The sequence below is a fragment of the Eutrema salsugineum genome, unplaced genomic scaffold (assembly GCF_000478725.1).
Source record: "Eutrema salsugineum unplaced genomic scaffold, Eutsalg1_0 scaffold_23, whole genome shotgun sequence".
NCBI lineage: Eukaryota > Viridiplantae > Streptophyta > Magnoliopsida > Brassicales > Brassicaceae > Eutrema > Eutrema salsugineum.
The window spans coordinates 1454862-1480634 of NW_006256805.1; the positions used below are offsets into that span (position 1 = coordinate 1454862).

Sequence of the window (25773 nt, forward strand, 5' to 3'; positions counted from 1 at the left end):
AATTAACAAAGTGATTAGTGCCTTGAGAGAGGATTAGTCAAAAATAGAGTTCTCGACTTAAGGATGAGCACTTTTGTGAGTTTGTAGACATCATGGGTTATCATTAAACATCCCCTAATCAATTACCTTGCCCAAAGACTTGCTTTTTATTGGTTGATATTTGAATTTTAGTCATTGACTTTTGTTGAATTTTGTTGACTTTTAAGTTGACTTTTGTTGACCTCTTCTATTTTTGCTTTTTTTTTTTCTTGTTAATCTTGGTTGAGTTTTTGATTGCTTATTTTAATCATTTGTTCAGTAGTTAATCAAACCAAAACCCCTGATTTGCTTAGCTTAAGTAATTTTTTATATTCTTGGTGTGTTAATCTTAATCCCTTTGGATTGATACCTTAATATTGCAATGACATGAGCATATTAAGGAATTGATTTAGAAAAAATTCATTTATCAATTTGGCGCCGTTGCCGGGGATTTAGCATTAGCCATTAGGATTTAGATTCTAGTTGAGACTAAGCTTTTATTTTTACCTTGTTTCCTCATCTTTGGTTGAGATGATGAACTTATTTTTATTTATTAACTTGTTTTCCTTAGTTCTCTTATGCTTTCAAAGGTACCAAAACAAGAAGAAGAGAAGTGAGAAGACAAGAGCATATGAGGTGTTGGAGGTGAACCATCAAAATGGTATTCAAGAGGATCCACAGCCTCAAGAGGTGGCTAGTCATGGGAGCATAATTAATCTCCAAGCTCTAAAACCTCAAGAATTTCCACTACATCAAGAATTGGCTTCAAGTCTAACCCAAGCTCCAAAGAAAAAGCCAACAATTGGAAGCTATGACACTCCTTGTTGTCATGGAAAAAGGTATGGAATCCACCCTCCTCCAATTGAAGCTGAGGCCTATGAGATCAAAGCAAGCTTGGTTAGGTTGATTCAAGACTCTAAGTTCTTGGGATTAGGCATGGAGAACCCATATGATCATTTGGACTCCTTTGAGAGGTTGTGTGACACATTTAGAACTGGAGGAGTGCCCCAAGACAGTATCAAGCTCATCTTGTTCCCATTTTCACTTGGGGAAAAGGCAAGCAAATGGGAAAGAGCATTACCATCTCACTTGGTCAATTCTTGGGATGACTGCAAGATGATCTTCCTTCAAAGGTTTTACCCTATACAAAGAACTGTTCAAGCTAGGAAAGACATCTTGAGCTTCAAACAAGGAACCCATGAGACCTTTGATGAAGCATGGGAGAGACTTAAAGGATACACTAGAGAATGTCCTCATCATGGGTTCAAACAAGAAGCTATCCTTAGTATCTTCTACTGTGGAGTTGATATAGAGCATAAATGGACATTGGATGTAGCTAGCAATGGGCGTTTTGCAAATCTTACCATAGAACAAGGAGAGCTACTTGTTGAGAATTTGACCGAGAGTAATGAAAGATACAAGGAGCTTGATATTGAAGCTTGTAAAGATGGTCAAGGTGAGGTGGAGCTTTGTTTTCAGCAAGAGTTTGTTCCACAAGGGCAAGTTGCTTCAAAGCCTCAAGAAATGGAGTTGAACAGCATGTTCCAACAACTTCTCAAGGGACAAGATGAGATCACCAGAAGAGTGAAGAGTTCTTACAATGATCTCCACAACAAGATAGAGAGTTTAACCTCTCAAGTGAATCACATGGAGATCAAAGATCATGAAGCTGCTATAAATGAGATAGAACATCTGCTCTATAGTCCACAACATTGCTCTTAAAGGTCTTTCTTCACAAGACAATGAGGACATTGAGCAACTCAGTAGGGAGGTGACCCTTGAAACTGAAGTTTTTGCTATAAAAGACGTCCATGGAGCTTCTAGAGACAAGGTTCAGATTGTTGCTGAAGAGAAGGCCAAGCAAAAGCTCAAGAAGGAAGAAAAAACTATTGAGCCTCCAGCCTATGTGCCTCCAAGTCTCTGTGATGAGTTTCAACACTTTGAGATGAAGTATGTGGGGAATTGTGGAATGAAAGAGAAGGATCAGCCTCTTAGAGCTTGTGAGAAAAAAGAAAGAACGCCAAAGAAAGCTTGATCTTGAGTTCATTGATGGTGAGAAGTTCTTTAGTGATGATGAGGATTGCTTGAAACTTCAATCTTCTACACAAATGAGGAAAGAAGTTTCTTGCAAAGTGGTTCAAGAGAAAGGTGAAAGTCCTAAGTCTAAGATAAAGAAGCCTAAAGAAGCTCACTCTCACTACCATTTCCAAGAAGAAACCAAGCAAGACCAAGGAGGAATAAACTTTGCTAGAAAAATCCTCCACTATCACTCTCATTCCATTGACTCATCAAGATGGAGTGATTGAGTATAAGGTCAAGTGTAGAGGAGGGTCTAAGCCATTTGCAAAAGTCAGAGCAGTTTTCACTCAAGAGCTGAAGGACAAAGGTGAAGATGGTATTGAGGAGCTCATGAGGAAAGTGGTGAGGCTTGAATTCAAAGAAAATCCAGGGAGTTTCTCTACTCCCTCTCTCTCTCTCACTAAGCAAAAGGTATGGAAAGTCAACTTAGTGACTTAAAACAAAGTGCACTTGGGAGATATTCCCATGTATATCATTGTATATGCTCTTTTTATTTGATTTCCAATTTTAATTCTATGTTCTGGGAGCCTTTTGATCTTTTTGTTAAGTGTGTGCAAGGTTATTTGATGGTCTAAGGGTTGAGACGTGTTGGAAAGAGACCAAGGACGTGCATCAGCTAGTCTATGGTGATGATCGAGTGTCCATCCCCATCTCCAATTCCCTAAAAGGTAACACTCCAAACCTGTACATAGCATTCAAGCATCTAGTTTTTCATTTTCTTAGTTTATCTTTTTCATGTTTGTTTTTCCTTTTTCTCATGCTTTTATAACACAGGGGACTGTGTTATTTAAGTGTGGGGGAGGGGTTTTGTGTTTACTAATCATGTTTTATCTTGTTCTTATTTTTATTTGCATCTTGAGTCTGCATCCAAGTGCATATAAAAACCATAAAAATTGAAAAATCTGAAATTTTTTCACAAAAAGATGTTCATTTAGTTGCATTCACATTTTTAGGATTGAGTCTAGTTGCATAATCATGTAGGTTGCATCATTTTCATGGGAATAATGATAGGTTTCTTTGAGAGAGAATCATCTTAAGAACTAGAATTCATGGCCCTAGTTATTAATTCTATATTGCTTGCAAAACTGGTATGAAATCAAGGGTGAACCATGCTTGGAACTGATGTCTCAATGCTTCTGTGTTAAGTTGGATCAAGTTGTGATTAACTCTAGCCTTGCTTAAGTGAAAACCATAATTTGACAATCCAATTATCATGTTTGAGTATATCATTGTGAACTCATGGGTACCACAAAGTATTTGAGCTCTCTTATCCCTTTTTGCCACTCTTTGCTAGCTCAAATAGCTGTTCTCTCATCTTGAGACAGTTCCCTTCCCTTTAACCAAACCTTCCTTGAAGCCTGAAACACTCTAGTGAGAGATTTGAGGTCGTTTTCGAATAAACTTGACAGAAAGTGTTGGGTTTAGGGCGACAAGAGTAGAGTTTCATGTAGATCTAGCTCTGCATCATGAGTCTAGAGTAGGCTATGAAGAGATCTTGGGAAACACTGAGTGGAAAAGAGAGAGTTTGAGATGAGAACCAGGGGATGGAAAAGAAAAGAAAACGGTTTGTGGTCTGTTGTTTAAAGAAAGAAAGCTCTTGTGTTTTGAAAAGTAAAGTCTAGCCTCAAAGTGAAAAGAAAAGAAAAGAAGCCAAAAAGGCTCAAGGGTTTAAAGTGAAAAGAAAAGAGGCTAGACAATGATAAGTGAGAAGGAGCTAAGTGAAAAGTTTTAGACCCCAAATCCTGAGTTTGAAAATGAAAAGATGAATCCCCTGGTGAGAAAAAGATTGAGAGTTAAGTGAGAAATGGGTTGAGAGGGCAATGAATGCCTTGAGAGAAGGGTAGCTTAGGTGTGTTCTTCATGGGTTTATAGTTAAGGTGAAAGACCAACTTGGGGCATTGAGTAGATGGGATTCTACTCTTGTATGCATCAGTTGCCTTTTACCCTTAGCCTTCTGTTAAAGTTTATTCCTTTTTGAATGATCCCTTGAGCTGCATTGAACCCACAAGCATTGGAATGAGATCATTTTAATCTCATAACCCTGTTCCAAACCAAATGAGTTCACGTGATTTGCATGAGCATGATCCACATGATACTTAAATGAATGTCAAAGAGCTGGAGTTAGGAATTCTTGTGAAGGTTGACACTTGAGTTTGGTTCACTTGGTGATGAGCATGGCTAGTTTTTATGAGTACACCAGTTTGTATTTCAATTTAGAATTAGTAACTAAGACCATGAGTTGAACTCTTTTGATGATTACTCTCTCTCTTTAAGAAATGTGAACTCCCAAGCATTCAACCTCTCTCTCTCATTTGTTCTTTTTGCTTGAGGACAAGCAAAGGATAAGTGTGGGGAAGTTGATATATTCATAAATTGCATCATTTATCGTACATATTTAAGTCCAAATCATGTCTCATTTCCATACATTTTAGTTCTTTAGACATCGTTTTAGGACTTAGGAGATTGCAATAGGTCCAAGAGAGTTTTGTATGGTTTGGAGTGTTAAACAGGTGCTTATGGAGCTTATTTGGAGTGGAGAGTGTGATTCAGATGGAGAAATGGAGTTGAAATGATCAAAAATGATGTAGAAGAGCAATGTTAAGGTTCTCGGCAAAATGCTGTACAGATGGTCAAAGATTCTCGGCCAAAATCCTTCCTGCGGGTAGATCTCTCGGCCAAAACCACGTACTGGCGGTTAAGTTTCTCGGCCAAAAATCTCGGGTGCAGATACATCTCAGAAATCACGTTACCGGAAGGTCTTGCCGTCCGATTCAGCTGTCAGGCTCTTCATGAAAGTTGGAGATAATTGACTCAAGAACCCAGAACAGTTCGAATCAGGGAATTTAGAGCACTGTGCCGAAATTTATGGCCGCCGGAAGACAAACATGTCTCCCCACCGTTTTAGACCGACCCCATGAGCTCCAAAGATTGCGAGGGACAATGAACTTCCCAAACGATTCAGTTTACAAGGCCTTCATCAAGATTCTAGATACTTTAGTCTTATTTCCAGAACGTTTGCGATCATTCAATTTAGAGCTATGCGCAAGAAGATAACGTTTCCGGAACGGACACATGTCTAGAAGCCGATTTGGACCCGTGCAATGCACGTTAAATATTAACCCTTCAGGAACCCTACCATCCCTATGAATCACTTGCACTCTTCATCAACATTCTAGATAATTGAGCTAACGTTCCATTGGAGTTTGAATCAAGCAATTTGGACCAGTATTCGAGGAGTTATGATGCATCAAACGTGGAAAGGTCCGAGAAAATGAGAATTGATGCGACATGGATGTGCGACTTGATTAACTCGCACCCATTAATGTTCATGCTCTGGAAACAAGTTGCAAATTTAGAAATGAGTGTAAGGAGACTCTAAGCAAGGTAGAGACTTCCATAATCAAATTTGACTAAGTCCACAATGCTGTGCGAGATAGGCCTGCGAGTTGGACATGAAGTGGAACCGTGTAGCACATGTGTTTGCAAATTACACCGACTAGGGCGTGCGACTTGGGCAAGGAAGTGACAATCTCGCACATACACATTCTGGAGTGTGCGACCTGGGCTTGCGAGTGGGGAAGGAGCTGAACTGAGCCGCACAAAAACATTGAAGATGAAGTGCTAGATGGATGTGCGGCTGAGAAAGGAGTTGACCATCTAGGAGTCTTGAGCGCCTTTTGGTGCGAGATGGGTGTGCGGGTCAGCCATGTCAGTACCCAGTTTGTCCTGGGCTGACCCGCTCCAAGACCCCTAGTATAAATAGTTTTTGGGAGAAAAACCCTAGATCTTACCTTTTTATCTTTCATTCTCTCTTTTATTTATTTTCCCTTTTTGTTAAAAAACAAGTTTGTCAAGAGATATCTAAAGGATTTAATCTATCTAAAGCTGTTTCTTATCATCTCATCTTCTTATCTTTGCTTCTAATCATGATTAACACCATCTCTTGCAAAAGATTAGGTGTGTTAATCATGATTAGTGAGTAGAGTTCTTTATAGTCTTTAGGCATGGTAGATTAGGGGATTTTGATGTTAAATATTTGATGTCTAGGTATTAATCCATAGTTTTCTTTCTTGTTTATTGTTCTTAATGCTTGATTAGGCTAGAAATAGTTAATCAAAGGTCTTAGGGAAATTCATGAACACAAGGTGTTTGATGATATTCCCCAAAGAACTAAGCAAGAGTTTTTCATGATTAGCCTATGAGAATGGATGTCTAATGTGATTAATTAGTTTATCGAACTTGTTTATAATGCTTTCGATTGCTAATTTCACTAATGAGAGTTAGTTCTTGAATTTGGTAATTAACAAAGTAATTCGTGCCTTGAGAGAGGATTAGTCAAATATAGAGTTCTAGACTTAAAGATGAGCACTTTTGTGAGTTTGTAGACATCATGGGTTATCATTAAACATCCCCTAATCAATTACCATGCCCAAAGACTTGCTTTTTATTGGTTGATATTTGAATTTTCGTCATTGACTTTTGTTGACTTTTTATGTTGATTTTTGTTGACTTTTAAGTTGACTTTTGTTGACCTCTTCTATTTTTGCTTTTTTTTATTTCTTGTTAATCTTGGTTGAGTTTTTGATTGCGTATTTTAATCATTTGTTCAGTAGTTAATCAAACCAAAACCCCTGATTTGCTTAGCTTAAGTAGTTTCTTATATTCTTGGTGTGTTAATCTTAATCCCTTTGGATTGATACCTTAATATTGCAATGATATGAGCATATTAAGGAATTGATTTAGAAAAAATTCCTTTATCAAGGTCTCTGTCTTTGGTGACTGAAAACTGCGTCGTTCCTCTTTCTCTCCAAAGTTTTTACACATATCTGCATATAAGACAATAGAAAACAAGAGTGCATATGGTTTGAAAAAGGCTTGGTTAAGGTTGGGAACTAGCTAAAGATGAACTAGCCATTCAGGATCAACAGAGAGTGGTAGAAAAGGTAAAAGAGTCATGAATGTATGATTCGTTTCCCTGGTCTAATTCTTTAATTAGAGAATTAAGTTCAAGTTAAGTCCAAATAAAACAGAGCTACTATATTCCTTTATCTAAATCGAAATCATTCAAATTCCTCTGGGGTACTTCGTTTCAAATGTGCTTAGCTACCGCCTAGTCTAGTCCTAAATCATGAATGAGCATGTCACTAGGAACAGTCTATAAGCACACAGTCAACTATCATTGATTCATGTTCACCATTTCCTTTAAAAGGTATTTTGTTTTGAAAATCGATTTTGAAAAATTTTAAGGAAAATGCAAAAAGTGTAGATAATGCAAGACTTATGAAAGAAAATTGGTTAGAAAGGGATGAATTCCTCTCCCAGACTTAAATCACACTGTCCTCAGTGTGAAACAAGTCGAGATTGGATGAGAAAAATGCATAGATAATTGAATTTGGTAAGGCCAAAGAGAACTTACCTTGATCCAGGATGCTGGTGGAGATGGACCGGATCCATTCGCAAAGGTTTGGGAAGGTGATGGGTGGTGATGGAAGGTGGTGGGAAGTGATGAATGAGGTGGAGTGTGGCTTGGTGAGGTGGAATGAGTTGAAGTGGGTGGTTTGGGGTCGGGTATCATCTGAACGACCATTTACCGCAGTCAGAGGTCACGCAACCGCGGTAAAATGGTGCTTGGCCGCGGTCGAAGTGGTGTTTCCCGCAGTCAGAACGCCTGCGACCACGGGGTCTTAATATGCGGCCTGTTACTGCTTCTCCTTGGTTCCTGCTGGACCGAGCAGTCAGGGAACATCATTCTTTTTGGTTTTTTCGGTTTTTTTTTTTTTGGCTTTTTTGATTTATGAAAAACACCTAAAACTAAGAAAAAGAAAAAGATCAATAGAAAAAGAAAGAAATGTACTAAGGAAAACAATACCTAAATGGGTTGCCTCCCATTAAGCGCTTTTGTTTTAAGTCGTTTAGTTCGACTTTGGTGTAGGACATGGCTTAGTTCAATGAAGAAGATCTTGTCCTGAGACAAGTCTTTTTCGACATCTCCTTGTTTTGCCTAGCAGGTTCCTCGTCACTCCAAAGTTCTTCTTCAAACTCTTTTGTTGCAGAACGTTTTCCTGCTTTGCTACTGTATGGGACAGCTTCTGTGAAGACATCTTTGTCGACATTAGCAAATGAAATCCACCGGTTTGGCCAGTCCATTATAGCTCTGGTAGTTCTTAGAAAAGACCATCCAAAAATCACTGGATGTGCTGCTTCTCTTGTTTTGACAATGTAGAAGTGGACAAGCACAATGCAATCTCCTATTCTCAAATGAATGTCATGAGCTATTCCTTTAGGTGTTGCATTGGAATCATCAGCTACACTAATCTTTGCTCTAGTCCTGCGCAGGTGCTTAATACAAAGTCTCAAAGCAATTGACTTGGACATCATGTTAAGATAAGCTCAAGAATCACAAAGTATGTTGTTAAACATTTCACGTCTAATAGAACAAGAGATGAGAAACTGACCTGCACTTTCACAGAAGTAATGGCCTATCATAAAGTCTTTGCAAGCTCTGGCAAAGGTGATTCCTTCAGGTAAAGTTTGAACTACATCATTGAACTCATCAAGCTTTTCTTTGCTGATTTTGTTGGTGTAGTAGCTGCATTCTTTAGGCTTTTGAAGATGAATTGCATAGACAGCTGCTTCTGGTGATGTTAGGTATTGAGCTCGCATAAAGTACTTATGGATGTCTTTTTTAGACTCATTGCAGTACCTGAAAAATACTTGCAAACAACCAAATTCCAGATATCATCGAAGCTTAGGTGAGCAGGGAATGTCTTGACCAGATTGTTAAACTCTATCAGCTTCTCTCTACTGATATTGTTAGTGATCCATTGAATTTCTCCCGTACTTTCTTCAGAGGAATATCCTGCATCTGGATCCTTTATGAACAATCCATATTCTTCATCTTTAGAGTATTACTCTTCATACTCGTCTTTACAAGACAAGACCATGTTGCAGGGCAGCGGCTTTCCTTCGTCTTCAGGTTCTTGGGTGCTGATGGAGAAAATTAGTTTTTGATGGAGGGGTTTAGTCATTCCAGAGGGTGGATTAGTCGAGCATCTGCTTTTATAAACCGAACGGGGTTGTTTTGGAACGTTTTTTCGGCTGGCCTTGACTGCAGGAGACGCAACCGCGGGAAAACGGCTATGGGCCGCCGGTAGGCCGAGCAAGACTGCGGGAAAGTGCTTCTTGGCCGCAGTCACAGGTGACGCGACCGAGGGAGAATGTCTCTGAGTTGAGTGTCTGCAATTGCTTGCTCCTTTATGATGAGGGCATAGAACCACAAGCTCCACCTATACCAGCCGTGAGACAAGGACCAAGAACAAGATCCGGAACTAGAGTCTTGAGAGAAGAGTTTAATCAAGCTATTGAAGCCTTACTTAGCATCCACGAGCAAGAAGACTCTTTGTACCCAAGCTTTAAGGCCACGGTCCAAGAAAGAAGCCTGGAAGAGCCTAATAAAGGAGAAGCCTATCTCATACAAGACGGCCCAACAGCTGAATTACCACTTCTCTGACCCAACAAAGAAGTGTCCTTATTCAGCATCAGCATCACGCCAACTTAAGACCATCCTAGCCGTCCAACCCACCAAGGTAAGGGAATGAATACGTTTATTTACTTGCTTAATATGGTTTTTCTGTCTTTGGTTTGTTTTACAGGTTCCATTCATAGTTTTAAGTCTTAGAATATTTCTTTAGTTATTGCACGAGTCTGTTCCTTTTGAGTTCCAGAAAGTTGTGTCCTTATTATGTAATTTGCTTCAAGTCCCCAAGAAGGGCAAAGCTGCATTGGACTCTCTTATAAAGTCCCCTATAAGCAGCCGTGTATCTTTTACCCTACTATCAATAAAAATAACGCAGTTCTTTCAAGCTTTGTCTTGTCTTTGAATTCTCTGAATTCGCTTAAGAGTTGGTGTTTGATCCTCCTCTTGAGAGTTGGTGTTTGATCCATCTCTCGCCGGTCTTATCAAGGTTCAGTCCATAGAGCTTTGTGGCGACCCTCATTCCACCGTTTGCATCATCGTCGTTTCATCCCTTGACTCAATCAGAGAGAGTTACACAACCAACTGATCGAGTTCCATCCTCTTCTCACATCAACTTCCATTCCTTATTCTTGTTGAGAGAGTTACACAACCAGCAACAAGGATCCATCCCCATCTATAGGCCCGTGCCTATATCACTTTGCTTCCTGAATGATCTCCTGAGTCTTCTGGCTTGGTGTACTCCCTCTCTTGACTTAAGTCTTCAGTTTTGGCTGCTGGAATCTGCTTTCCAAGTCATTGCATGATATCCTCAACCTTTTCTTCAACTTCATCAAGAGCATAGACTACTTTGTCCATGGTAGAATCAAGCTCTTCGGTTTTGTTAATGACTTTGTATACCTTCTCTGAAACTTCGACTGTGAAGTCGTAAGACTCGTTCTTAGCTTCGTTGAGGGCTTTTTCCAAATCATCGAGTTTGAAATGCAGGTCCATGACCTTGTTCTTAGTGTTGCGAAGCTCGTATGTGTGGTTTGCTTGCTCTTCCTCCATGTTGTCAAACCTATTAGCGATCACGGCTGCGTCTTTTGTTGCTCGTTCCTCTATTGATTTGACTTGTGAAGCTAGGTTGTCGATATTGAAAAGTTTCGATATTCCATCAATCCTTTCGTTTAGAGCAGCTGTAGCGACTGCTTGAGCTTCTATGAACTGCTTGATCACGGCTTCGAGCTGACTCAGTCGGTTACTGAGCTGGACGTTCTCATCTTTCTAGAGAATCTGGTGAGGTAGGCGATGCATAGGTGATCTAGGGTTTACCATTGGAGGCGTGTAGGGCTCGTTCAGGAATGGTCAGTAGTTTGAGGTTCGAACTTCGTTGTAGAGATCGCGTATGTATTGCTCTTCTCTGCGTCTGGTGGCTTGAGGAGTGTTGTAAAAACCGCTCTCGTAGTAGTAATTTCGTTTCATATGGTTCATTACTTCATAACCTGAAACAAGAGGAACAAAAATCAAAAATAAATAGAAAAGGTGTTCTAGAGTCGATTTACCAACGTGTGCCTTCCCTGGCAACGGCGCCAAAAACTTGTTGTGTCGTGTGGTGAGGGTATCAAGTTTTACCCTAAATGAAATCAATATCCGCAAGTGCACCGCTGATCGATTGTAGTAACTAGGGATCGAATCCACAGGGAAGGAGGATCTTTCCTGCAAAAATCTTCGAAAGAAATATAAAGTAACTAAGTATAGAACCAAGCAATTTTTGTAAGGGTTTTGGTGGTGTCTTTAAAATGTAAAAACTATTCTTAACGAGAAAATACGGGAATTAAAATGACATAATAACTAAACTTAATGAAATCGACTAAAAACGAGAAAAACGGCTAAACCTAATTGCTTAAATGAAAATCGATTAAGAGAATGAAAATGATGAACTAAAGCTTGAAATAAAAATTGGTGTAAATCTATATAAAAGAAGGCGCTGAGTTTCAGGGAAGTTTTCTCTAGGGTATGAACGATTCAAAAATTGCTAAAGAGTAAATTTGATAAGATCTTAGCTTAAACTTTTCGAACTAGAGTCACGGAGGTATGAATACGCCACTGTCGTAATCATAGACAACTATCTCTCTCAACCCTGACCAGTAGGTTTCCACTCTGGCCCTGGAAGAGAAAAGATGAATTATGTTTAAGACTCGTCAGCATTCATAAATCGCCCATAGGTAGGTTTCCACTCCTATGTTTCTTTTGCTCTCCCAAACTAGATCTGACACCGGATGAACACTTTCGTGTCACCAAGCATCTGGATCAGATTATAGTTCATGACGCTACTCTCATGCAGTAAAAGTAAAATTCAGAAGAAAAAATTTTTAAGATTCGGCTTCAATAGCTCATGGAATCCTCATCGAATATATATATCCCCATCGAAAATCCCTTAGACTCAACAATAAAACTACTCAGACATGATGAACAAAATCAAAAACATAGTATTAAAAAGTAGAGCAATAATCATAATTGAAAAAGGAAGAACAAGAGTTCAAGAGACAAATCTCTCTCTCCCTAAAAGCTAAAACTTAAAAAGTATTCTAAAACAATAAGAGCATATGAGGTCATACGAATTAGGGTTCCTAAAACATGTATTTATAGTGCTCAAGACATCTATGGGCGCCACTTAGGGTTTCTCCAAATGAGGGAATCATTTTGTGCTTCAGAAATGGGCCTTCTAGTTCGGAGTTGGCTGGCCGCGGTTGGGAAGTGCGTGACTGCGGGGAATGGATGCTTTCAGGAGCAAGTGAACTAGAACTTCCACCCGAGATCAATGCCTTGTTAGACAGGTTTAAAGATGTATTCCCGGAGGAAATTCCAGCAGGTTTATTACCTTTTAAAGGAATAGAGTATGAGATAGATCTTATTCCAGGTGCAGCCTTACCAAATCGACTAGCTTATCGGATGAATCCAACTGAGCCTAATGAACTAGAAAAACAGAATCAAGACTTGATGTCTAAAGGCTATCTCCAAGAGAGTCTTAGCCCTTGTGCCATACCAGTCCTTTTGGTGCCCAAGAAGGGGAACATGGCGTATGCTTGTGGATTGTCGAGCTGTGAACAACATCACCATCAAATATCAACAACCAATACAAAGGTTAGACGATATGTTAGATGAATTATATGGTGCCACTGTGTTTTCTAAAGTAGATCTTTGGAGTGGATACCATCAAGTGAGGATGAAGGAAGGTGAAGAGTGGAAGACGACTTTCAAGACCAAACAAGGTCTATACGAATGGCTAGTCATGCCATATGGCCTCACCAATGCCCCAAGTACCTTTATGTGGCTCATGAACCATGTCTTGAGGGCATATATCAGTAAGTTTGTTGTTTTTTACTTTGATGATATACTGATTTATAGTAAGTGTTTTGCGGATCATTTAATGCACCTTGAGCAAGTGTTAGAGACTCTTCGACAAAAAGGCCTTTATGTGCACCTCAAGAAGTGCACCTTTTGCACTGATCATGTTGTGTTTCTAGGCTTTGTTGTGAGTTCACAGGGTCTACAGGTGGATCAAGACAAGATTAAGGTGATTCAAGAATGGCCAACACCCACCACCATTGGACATGTTAGAAGCTTTCACGGCTTAGCAAGCTTCTACCGGCGATTTGTCAAAGATTTTAGCACCATTGCCGCACATCTTACTGTTGTAATCAAGAAAGATGTGGCGTTTAAGAGGGGGAAACACCAAGAAGAAGCTTTTCAAAGGCTTAAGGATCGTTTGACTCACGCACCTGTTTAAGTTTTACCCAATTTTGACAAACATTCAAAATTGAGTGTGATGCATCAGATCTAGGCATTGGAGCTGTTCTAACTCAGGGAGGAAGACCCGTAGCTTTCTTTAGTGAGAAGTTACATGGGGATGCACTCAAATACTCCACCTATGACAAAGAACTCTACGCCTTAGTAAGATCATTGGAGACATGGCAGCATTACTTGCTGGCCACGGAATTCATTATACACACTGATCATTAGACGTTGAAGCACCTCCGAGGCCAGACTGCCATCAAAAGGAGACATGCGAGGTGGTTAGAGTTCGTGGAGATCTTTCCATACATCATCAAGTACAAGAAGGGCTAAGACAACATCGTTGCTGATGCTTTGTATAGGCGCTACACGCTCATAACCACTATGGAGGCTAAGTTCATGGGTTTTGAACACATCAAGGAACGATATAAAGATGATCCCGACTTCAGTACCATCTACCAAGAGTGCCACAACAGAGTTCACGGTTTTTTTTACTTACATGATGGTTTCTTATTTCGAGAAAAACGATTGTGTACTCCGCAGGGATCCATGATATAGCTTTTGATTCGAGAGTCTCATGGAGGAGGCTTGATGGGGCATTTTGGAATAGACAAGACTTTGAGTGTCATCGTGGAACATTTCTTCTGGCCTTATCTTATGCGAGATGTGGAACGCTTCTGCTCAAAATGCATTGTTTGCCTTAAGGCAAAATCCAAGTCACACCCATATGGACTCTATATGCCTTCACCTATACCTAACAAACCTTGGGTGAATATATTTATGGACTTCATGTTAGGATTACCCAAGATTAGGAACAAGGAATCGATATTTGTGGTGGTAGACTGTTTCTCGAAGATGGCACGCTTCAGACCTTGTACTAAAAAAAATGATGCAACACAAACAACTGACTTGTTCTTTGAAGTGGTGAGTGATAGACAAGACTTTTTATGGTCTTAGTGCTATCACAAAAGAGGTTGTCAATCCAAGAATGTGGTGATAGACACTAAGCTATGTGATCAGTTTCTCAATTCAAGTGAACAAGTGAGGTTTTGATTGACTAATGACAACTAAGAACTTAAAAAATAAGATTAATGACTAATCAAATGATCAAACAAGAACTAAGCAAATGGCAAGTGATGTGAATATAAGATGATGGAAACATGAGATTCTAGACATGATAGTTGGCTAGGGTGCTTTGGTGCTAAACTAGAAATGCTAATGACAATGATGAGACATGACTCAAATGATTTAGAACTCTAGTCTAGATTAATCCTCTCATGAAGGCATTAACTTCTACACTAATCCATTTTCAAACCAAATCATCATTTGTGAAATATGAACCAATGAGCATTAAGAAACAGTTCTAAAAGATCATTCAAGCAAATAACAAGACATCATCATGCAGCAAATGCTTAAACCTCTAATACAGCTCTTTCAGGAATTTCATCAAACACTTTTGGTGCATGAAATTCCCAGATTCTAGATCACAAATGATGTGCAAGGATCTAGCCTAGAGAACAGCTATTTAGAGAGATGAATCAATGAATCTAGTCCTAAGCACTCCTAATCTAACACTTTAGCACTCTAACCTACACATCTAGAACCTCATTTAGATGACTACTCACTAATCATACTAATCTCTCTTAAACCTTTGCAAGTTGAGAAGATTGGCATGATTAATGATGAGAAATGGAGATGGAGAAGATGGATAATGATGGATTTGCAGCTTTAAACACAAAGATCTCTCAATCTATCTTGATTAAAACCCTTAAAAATTGATATTTCTCTTCTTAAGAGGAGTTTTTCACAAAAGAGGCAAGAAACAAAGAGAATAAAACTTAGTCCTTAGGGTAAAACCCTAAAAAACTATATATAGGTCCTTAAACGAACCGGGTCAGCCCGGAACAAACCAAGTCCTGACCCGGCTTTGATGGGTAAAATCTCGAGTGTGCGAGTTGGTCAGGTGCTTCCCATGTTGCATGCTCAAGTCGCACAGCCATAGAAACAGTCTTGTGAGCCTTAAGTCCTTCAGCCTCAGCCGCATGCCCATTCAGGTGTAAACCACGAGTCTTTATGCGATTCAGTCTTTGTTATCTTCAACTCGCAGGACCAAGACGAAATCTGGGGAGAATATGTGTGCGAGTTGGTCCTCCTTTAGTCCCAAATTGCATGCCCAACTCGCACAGGTCTAGAAAGAAGCTTCAGCGAGATAAAACTATGTAAGCCAAGACGCAATCCTCTCTCAGTGTAAACTGCGAGTCTTTATGCGGTTAAGTTCCCTTTGCTCCCTAGCCCGCAAAACAATGTAGCACAGGACTTCAAGTATGTGTGCGAGTTGGTCTACTTCACTCCCAAGTCGCAAGCCCAAGTCGGTGTAAACAGCGAACGTTTATGCCGTTCTGTTCACTGCTTGGCCAACTCGCATGCTCAGGTCGCACACTTATGGACTTAGCATTTTTCCTGCTCGGGAGCCTTTGACCTCACCCAGGGTTACCTTACCCGCACATATTCACATGCAGCTTAATTCCCAGAAATTATCCTTTAAGTGCTTCGAGTTATCCAAGTCACAAAACTATCTCGCAGATTTTAAATCTCCTCGGACCACTTTGCATTCGGGGGAAGCATTTGTGAAGAAACCTTCAGCTCTTGGGAAGTGGAAGGTTCCATAGACGGCTCATCTCTGAAGTGCATTGAAACGATCAAAAGGAAGCTCTTGGACCAATGTTCACTCCGGAGACGGTATCTTTCAGAAAATAGCACCAAACCGGAAGATCTCAGATTTTCTGGAAAGAGTACTCAAATATCTCGAATCTTGATGAAGACCCCGGCAACTGAATCAGACTGGAAAGGCATCGTCCCATGCAATATTTGTGACTCATCGGATAGGTCTTGAAACTGTAGCGAGACAGGTGTGCCTTCCGGTGAGCTTAACTCTCTGCTCACGACTCCAAATCCGATGATTAAACCTGTTCTGGATCCGTGATTAGATCATCTACAAATTTTCTGAAGACCCTATAATCTGAATCGGACTTTAAAACTACCCGGACAGGTAATCTTTCCAGACGTATCAGATTGCTCCGGAATGGGCTCGAGAGAGGTATGTATTCCGGTGGCCGTATCTTTGAGCTCCGTGCTCCAAACTCATCGCTTTTAACTGTTCTGAGATCTAGACTCAATTATATTGATCTTTTCTGAAGACTCCGGAGACTGAATCGGCCGGCAAGACCTTCCGGTAACGCAATTTCGGATATGTATATGCACCCGGGAATTTTGGCCGAAAAACTTGAACAGCCGGTACGTGTTTTGGCCTAGAAATCCACCCTCGGTACATGAAAATCGCCATGAAAAACCTTTCTGCTGTACAGGCTAGCGCCGAGAACCTCCAAAATGCTGATTTCACCATTTTTAAACCCCCATTCACCATTTCTTCTCCTGGCTTCATCTTTTTAGGTCCAAACTGCTTCCAAATCACCTGTAAACACTCCAAACCATGCAAGACTCACTTGGACCTAATGCAAACCCCTAAGTCCTAAAACAACATCTAAATACCAAAAATACATGAAATAAGATATGATTTGGAATGAAATATACAACCTAAATGATGCAACTTATGAACATATCAACTCCCCCACACTTGTCCTTTGCTTGTCCTTAAGCAAAAATAGCAAATGAGAGAAAGAGGTTGGATGCATTGGGAGTTCATATTCCTTAATGAGAGAGTGTATAACTATAAGAATTAAAGTCTCATTGTCCTAGTTGCTAATTCTAAAATGCAGTGCAAACAATATTAATCACAAAACTTTAGCCATACTCATCATAAAATGAATCAAGCTCAAGCTTAAGTTTTCACAAACAGCCATAGTTCCAACCTTTTGACATTCATTAAAGCTCATGTGAATCATGCTTATTCAAATCATGTGAACTCACTTGTTTAGGGACAGGGTTATGAGACAAAGATGATCTCATTCAATGCTTATGGTTTCAGTGCAGTTCAAGGGATCACTCAAGAAGGAATAAACTTTAACAGAAGGCTAAGGGTAAAAGGCAACTGGTGCATACAAGAGTAGAATCCCATCTACCCAATGCCCCAAGTTGGTCTTTCACCTTAACTCTACTCTCATGAAGATCACACCCTAGCTACTTCTCTCTCAAGGCATCCATTGCCTCATCACCCCACTCCTCACTTCACTCTCACTTTTTTTTTTCTCACCAGGGGACTCATCTTATCATCTTCAAATTTAGGCATTGGGGTCTGAACCTTTCACTTCGCTCTTTCTCACATAGCACTATCTAGCCTCTTTTTTTTTCTTTTCAAACACTTGAGCCTTTTGGCTTCTTTTCTTTTCTTTTTACTTAGAGGCTAGACTTTTCTTTCCAAAACACAAGAGCTTTTCTTTCTTTAAACAGCAGACCCCAAACCACTTTCTTTTCTTTTCCATCCCCTGGTTCTCATCTCAAACTCTCTCTTTTTTCACTCATTGTTTCCCAAGATCTCTTCCTAGCCTACTCTAGACTAATGATGCAGAGCTACTGATATGTTCATAATTTGCATCATTTAGGTTGTATATTCCATTCCAAAGCATATCTTATTCCATGCATTTTAGGTCCTTAGGGTTTGTTTTAGGACTTAGGAGATGCATTAGGTCCCAATGAGTCTTTGCATGTTTTGAGTGTTTATCAGGTGCAATTGGAGCTATTTGGAGTTGAAGAGATGGATCCAGGAAGAGAAATGGTGATCAAGGGTTGAAAAATGGCAAAACTGGGTTTTTGGAGGTTCTCGGCCATTCTCGCGCACCAGGAAGGTTTTCTCGGCCATTCTCACGTACCGCGGGTGGATTTTATCGGCCAAAACGCGTACCGGCTAAAGGACTTCTCAGCCAAAATCTCCGGGTGCAGACACGGTTCCAAAATCACTTGTCCGGGGAACCTTCCGATCCGATTCAGTTGTTGGGTGCTTCATCAAAGTTGGAGAAGATTGGATCATGGTTCCAGAGCAAGTAGAATCATGGAATTCGGACGCGTGCTCTGGAAGTTAAGCTCGTCGGAAGAAACTCCGGTCTCGCTGTCGTTTTGGACCGACCCGATGAGCTTTGAAGAATGCGAAGGACGGTGCACTTCCAGGCCGATTCAGTTTCCGGGGCCTTCATGAGATATTTTAATCCTCTTTCCAGAACGTCCGAGATAATTCAATTCGGAGCTATGAGCAGGAAGATAACGTTTCCGGAATGGACACATGTCTAGACGCCTCTCTCTGATTGTGTAAATGCACTGCGAAGATGAGCCCCCCAGGAAGCCTTCCACTTCCCAAGCACCGAAGCTTCCTTCACCAAAGTTGGAGATATATGAGTCTTCTGTCCTCTGCAACCGGAATCACACAATTCGGACCGATATCCTGGAAGTTAAGCCTTCCGGAATGCGAAGTGGTATAAGCAGCCCTGAACGATGCGAGCTAAGTGAAAGATGCCACGATGGAGTGCCACGGTCCACACTTGGCCGTGGAACTTAATTGCAATCCTTCGGCGTTTGACACGATCTTCATGCCACGGTCTACACTTGACCGTGGCAACTCTTTACACACTTTCGGCGATTGACACGGTCTGAATGGCACGGTCTAGGACTTGGCCGTGGCAACCTTGCACAAACTTTTGGCGTTTGACACGACCAATTGCCACGGGTATTGAACCAAGACTTGCTAGACCGTGGCACCAAGATTCATCCAAGAACACGCGAACAAGACTTTGACACGGACACTTGCCACGACCTGACCAAGAACATGTTGGACCGTGGCAAACTCATCTTTTACCCACCAAGGCCAGGTCAGTACCCGGTTGACCCGGTTTGTCTAAGGCATCTATAAATACATTTTAGACCTAATTTGGAGAGGACTTTTATCCCATTTTTAGTCTGTTTTCCTTTTTGGTGAAAAACCACTTGTTATACCTTGCTTTTGAGTTTAAAATCGATTTAGAGAAGTGTTTTCCCTTTTATCTATCATCTCCATATCTATTTATCATCATTAATCATGCCAATCTTCTCAACTTGCAAAGGTTTAAGAGAGATTAGTATGATTAGTGAGTAGTCAACTTAATGAGGTTCTAGATGTGTAGGTTAGGGTGCTAAAGTGTTAGATTAGGAGTGCTTAGGGCTAGATTCATTGATTCATTTCTCTAAACAGCTGTTCTCTATGCTAGATCCTTGCATATCACTTGAGATCTAGATTCTGGGAATTTCATGCACCAAAAGTGTTTGATGAAATTCCTGAAAGAGCTGTATTAGAGGTTTAAGCATTTGCTGCATGATGATGTATTGTTATTTGCTTGAATGATCATTAGAACTGTTTATTAATGCATATTGATTCATATTTCACAAATGATGATTTGGTTTTAAAATGGATTAGTATAGGGGTTAATGCCTTCAAGAGAGGATTAACCTAGATTAGGGTTCTTAATCATTTGAATCATGTCTCATCATTGTCATTATCATTTCTAGTTTAGCACCAAAGTACCCTAACCAACTATCATGTCTAGAATCTCATGCCTCCATCATATCATATTCATATCATTTGTCATTGTCATTAGTCTTTAATCCTGTTTTTAAGTTTCTAGTTGTCATTAGATAATCAAAACCACACTTGTTTGCTTGAATTAAGAACCTGATCACATAACTTAGTGTCTAACACCACATATGGATTGATAAACCCCTTGTACTACAAGACAGGGGATTGATAACCTCTACAAAGAGCCTTGAAAACTCTTAGTTATCAGCTACATCTACATGAAACTCTACTCTTGTCGCCCTAAACCCAACACTTTCTGTCAAGTTTATTCATAAAAAGACCTCACATCTCTCACTAGAGTGTTTCAGGCTTCAAGGAAGGTTTGGTTCAAGGCAGGAAACTGTCTCAAGATGAGAGAACCGCTATTTGAGCTAGCAAAGAGTGGTAAAAAGGATAAGAGAGCTCAAATATTTTAAGGGTACCCATGAGTTCACAATGACATGCACAAACAATGATAATTAGATTGTCAAATTATGGTTCTCACTTAGATAAGGCTGGAACTAATCAAAGCTTGATTCACTCAACAAATTCAAAGCATTGATCAGTCTTGACTTCTTTTTTGTTTACATGCATCAGAGAACTAGAAACTAGGGGAGTGAACCGAATTCTTAAAGTGATATTCTCTCAAGGAAAAACCTATCATCACTCCCTTGCATTGATGCAGCCTATATGAATATGCAACTAGACTCAATCCTAAAAAAGAGAATGCAACTACATGAGCATTTTGTTGTGAATTTTGTTTTTTTTGATTTTTCGATTTTTTTTGGTTTTTATATACACTGAGATGCAACTACATGAATGCATGCAAGAATGTGACTCAAGACTCAAAGTAGAAAATAAGAACAGAGAAAAAATGATAAGTAAAAGATGAGAAAAAATGATAAGTCCCCTGTGTTATAAAAGCACGGGACCTAAACAAACAAATTGCAAAGAGAAAAAAAGAAAGAACTATATGCATATGTACAAGGGTTGGAGTGTTACCTAAGAGCTGTGGAAGTCTGACCCCAAAGAGTATGAGGGGTTTGACGTGTTGCCAGACGGTGTCTCCCAAGAGTGGTGGCTTGCCTCATCAGAAACGGCTTCAAGGTCCGCCCATGCTGTGCCATATGGTACCAGTTCTGTGCAATTGGTGGGGAGCTCTCTCCAACCTCTTCTCTGTGTCTTGGTGAAACTGGTGTTGGAGATCCATCTTTGCTAGAGTTCTCAAGCTTCTTGATTCTTTTCTTCATCTCCTTGATACACTTGGCAATCTTGTGTATCGTTTTGTCCTGATAATTGCACCATTGCTGAAGGATACCAATCTTTTGCTGAGCTCTGAACCCTGAGGTGCCTGGCTCCTCCCAGTTGTAATCATCAAAGTGGTATCTGTTCCCACCATAACGTTTCTGAGGTGGAAGCAGACCATCATCTCCAGCACCAGCAGCACTAGCAGCAGCAGCTTCAGCGGCTGCTTTTTTTTCCTTGGAAGCTTCTTCTCTGCAAGCCTTCTTGTACTTGAGAATTGGTGGATCAGTTTGGACATTGTAGAGCTCTTCCTTCAACAAGTAGAAGTGAATGTTGCGCTTTACTTGGACTGTGGCGATGGAGGGAATGAGCAGGAGAACTTGGAGTGGCTCATCTATGAAGTATTTGAAGTTGTAAACCAGCTTGGCACCAACTCTCCCTTGAAAGATGATAGACAAGAGTTTTTAGGCTCTTAAGGGCTATCAATCCCCAGGGTGTCAATCCAAGAATGTGGAAGCTAGACACTATAATATATGAACTGATCTTAATTCAAGCAAACAATTGAGTTTTGGTGTGAACAAGGTAACAAGAAAGCATAAAACAAGAAACAAGTAAGCTATGATGAATGAACTAAACAAAGCAAGCAACAAAACAAAGTGATGATGATTAAGAAAATGATAAAAGCTAAACCTCTAGATGTGATCACTGATTAGGGTGCTTTAGATATTGATTTATGGTGCTAAGAACATAATGCAACACTTACTACTCTTTAGTCTAGGCTTCTTAATCAGATTAATTCATTCCCATGACAATAATCCCTTTGCTAATCACTTAATCAAGTCTAACAACCATTAGATATAATCAAGCAATCAACAAGCATAATGCATCAAGCCTAATAAGTGACCAAACAATCTCTCAACCAATAAGACTGAATCTTACACCGAAAGACATAGCAAGCAATCACATGATCTCAAACAGTTCAACTTAGAACTCTAATCTAGACTAATCCTCTCATGAAGGCATTAATCTCTACACTAATTCACTTTCAAACCAAATTCCCATTTGTGAAATATGAACTAATGAGCATTAAGAAACAGTTCTAATATGTCATTTATGCAATTAACAAACATTCCCATGGCATTAATGCATAAACTCTTAGTTAGCTTTCATTCAGGTATTTCATCAAACACATTGTGGGTGGAGATTTGCCTAAGCTCTAGACCAGAGTGATGTGCAAAGATCTAGCATTAGGAACAGCTAACTAAGGAAATGAAATGAAAATCTAGACCCTAAACATCATAAATCAAACATCTAAGCACCCTAATCTATACACCTAGAAGTTTAAAAATGTGACTACTCACTAATCATGATGAACACACCATTTCCTTTGCAAGAGGTGATGTTGATCATGATTAGGAGTTTAGATGAGATGAGTAATTGATAATAAACAGCTTTAGAATGATGTAATCCTTCAGATATCTCTTAATCAAAAACGTTTTTACACTCAAAAAGAAAGAAAATTAGAGAGAAACTAAGACAGAAGATAAGATCCTTAGGGTTTTCTCCAAAAAGCTATATATATTAAGTGCTAATGGACCGGGTCAGCCCAGGACAAACTGGTACTGACCCGGCACAGTTGGGTCTGGTGGCTGGTCTGCGACATGGTTGGTGCTTCCCAAGTCGCAGGCCCAAGTCGCACAGCTATAGAAGCAGCCTTGTGCACCATAAATCCCTCAGCCTCAGCCGCATGCCTATGTAGGTGTAAACAGCAAATGTTTGTGCTGCTCAGGCTTCCAGATAACACCGTATTTTGACCACTTTTATGGATCATAATTGTATCTTATGCAGGTGTTTTAACTCTGTTTTCAAAGGTTTTTAAAGTGTTTTCAATGTTTTAGAGTTTCAAAAGACTTTACAGGAAAGTTGGGCAAAAGATATGCAATTTGGAACAAATGAGCAATTTTGGATAAATGCAGACCATCAGAAGTATGATAAGCGATGAAGACCTTCTCACGGTCTGATCACCCCCAAAATTTAAGACAACATAGAGGATCCAATCCGATTTCTAATGCATTTGGTTTGGAGACAATCGAACGGTTAGATCTTGAGATACTCCCGATGCAAGAATGACAGAAAATGCAGTTCCGGAAGAGAGCATGTGCCGGGACCGCGGCCAACACCCATTTTTCCGCAGGTAGAGCCACCGCGACCGCGGAACTTGGTCGTTCACTTTCCCGACAACTTAATTAAAGCCCAGATCAACTCCTTTCGTTATTTTTGAAACCCTAAGTGTCCAGGACCACTCTAGAAGCTATAAATACCCTCTTTAGGTCATTCTAAAGAGGGGAGACCGAAACTAATAGACCAAGAGGAGAGAGAGAGATTTTCGTGTAACCCTAAGGAGGAGCCGCCATTTTCGAAGAAGGAGGAGCCGCCGCTGGAGTGCAATCATCGCGCCTCCGTCCGCTTCTCCGTTCTTCGTTCTTCTTCCTTCTTTTCTTTAATTTCCTGCACTTTCAATACTCTGTGATGATTGTTTACAATATGTTTGAGTAGTTACCCAGTTGGGTTTAAAGGGATTTTTCAAAGGGAATTTCATGTGTCTTTGCTTATGAATCGATAGATTTAGGATTTATAATCTTCTAGATGTTCTTCATTTGCCTTTAATCTTATTGCGTGATTCTTTGCTGGCCACTTAGAAGCCAATCTGATATGATATGTTGCGAAAGCTTTCATTGATTGTCTGAACTAGGGTGAAACGAGCAATTCTTCTATAGGAGTGGAAACCTACCTGTAGTCGAGTTGTGAATGTTGATGAGTCTTATTCTGCTATTCCATCTTCTCCCTTCCAGAATCAGAGTGGAAACCTACTGATTAGGGTTGCGAGAGATAGTTGTTTAGTGCTGCGAAAGTAGGCTATTCATACTTCCGTGCCTCGAGTTCTAGAACATACGTAGTTGATTACCTTTATCACTTGTTTAAAATCGACCTAGCATAGACCATGAACCCCTGCGAATTACCCTTGAGCCCCAACGTTTGTCTTTAACTGTTTACAACTTTCAATTTAGTTTGCTTTTCATTCGCTTATTAATTACTTACATTCGCTTTTGTTTAATCGATTTTACTTGCTTTTATTTGCCTTCATTTTCAATCGCTATTTACTTGTTTCCATTTGCCTTAGTTAATCGCTTTTTATTTGCTTTAGTTGCTTTCGTTTTTATTTGCTTTTACTTGCTTAGCTTTCTAGTTTAGATTTAGTGACAACCAAAAACCCAAAACCAAAACCAAAACCCTTTTAGTTCTAATCTGATTTAAGCGTTGCAGTGAATTCGTACTGAAACAATTAAGTCTATGTGGATCGATACCCTAAGTACTACAGCGCACATCTGTGCACTTGCAGACATTTAGGAGTTATAAATTTAAAACCTGAAGCTTAGTAAAATGAAAACAACAAACCCCGTTTACAAACCTGCATCAAGTTTCGTTGTGAATCCCAGCTTAAATCCATTAGAACACTTGTTTACTTTTACTTTTTCTTTTGAATTTTTTAGGTTTCTCTGCAATGAGAGACCGGGAACATGTTCCCGGAACTCTTGGTGATCCACCAAATCGTGTGGATGGTGATCCAAGCGATGATGACCTGACTGATGATGAGTTTGAAGAACCGATTTATGATGACAATGAGCTGATCGGATCGGTCAAACACAAAGATGATGAAGAATTGATTGGAAGTTTTGATTCACTCGAAAAGTTCATGGGAGATCGAAGAGCTATTCAACCAGCCTTACGAAAGGATGGCAAAACCGAGATTAAGTTACCCCCTATCCATTTAGTTCAACAAAATCAATTCTCTGGTTATTCATTCGAAAACCCGATAGACCATATCGAGACATTCGAAGAATTATGTGCAACCATTACAGCAAATGGGGATTACCACAAGTGTAGTCTTTTCCCATTCTCTCTTAAAGATAAGGCCAGCAAATGGCTAAAATCTTTGCCACCTGCTTCACTAAAAAAGTGGGCAGCGTGTAGAACGGCTTTCCTAAATCGTTTTTACACTAGAAATCTTTCAAATCTCTTAAGAAAGAAGATAAGAACTTTTAAACAAAAAGAAGATGAAGATCTTTTAGATACTTGGGAAAGATTTAGGGAATACCAAAGAGATTGTCCACACCATGGATATGCCGAGGAATACCTGCTAGGTATCTTCTATCGCGGTATAACTCCAGAGTTGCGACACTCTTTTGATATAGCAAGTAATAGAGATTTCACAACTAGATCTGTAGAAGATGCTCACGTTTTCATTAAAAATTTAGGAAACAGCATCCGAAATCAAGTAACATTTGGTACTTCTGCACTTCCTGAGAAAAAAGAAGAAATTTCAGAAGTTATAAAGTGTCTCCGTCACATAATGAGTCATCTTGGATTGCAACAACCAAATAAGGTACACAATACGTGTAACTTTGATGGCTGGGACAACCCAATGGATTCTTATGATCAAGGGATGATGAACACTGCAGAAGTCTATCAAATTCAAGATTTTCCATTCGTTTCTGTTCACCGCGGGTCCATTCGTCCGGAACGCGGCCAAGCAAGCTTTCACCGCGGTCGTGCTGGTTCTAACCGCGACCAAGACGTGTTTCAC

At 39.9% G+C, this 25773-nt stretch overlaps 2 non-coding genes across 2 annotated transcripts; both read right to left on the reverse strand.

Annotated features, from left to right (window-relative positions):
• Positions 1–1177: 1177 nt before the first annotated feature.
• LOC112086146 lies at positions 1178–1283 on the reverse strand. Its single transcript, XR_002899326.1, has one exon. It is a non-coding gene; the product is annotated as a small nucleolar RNA R71 (small nucleolar RNA).
• A 23919-nt stretch (positions 1284–25202) lies between these two features.
• LOC112086167 lies at positions 25203–25310 on the reverse strand. Its single transcript, XR_002899345.1, has one exon. It is a non-coding gene; the product is annotated as a small nucleolar RNA R71 (small nucleolar RNA).
• Positions 25311–25773: the final 463 nt, after the last annotated feature.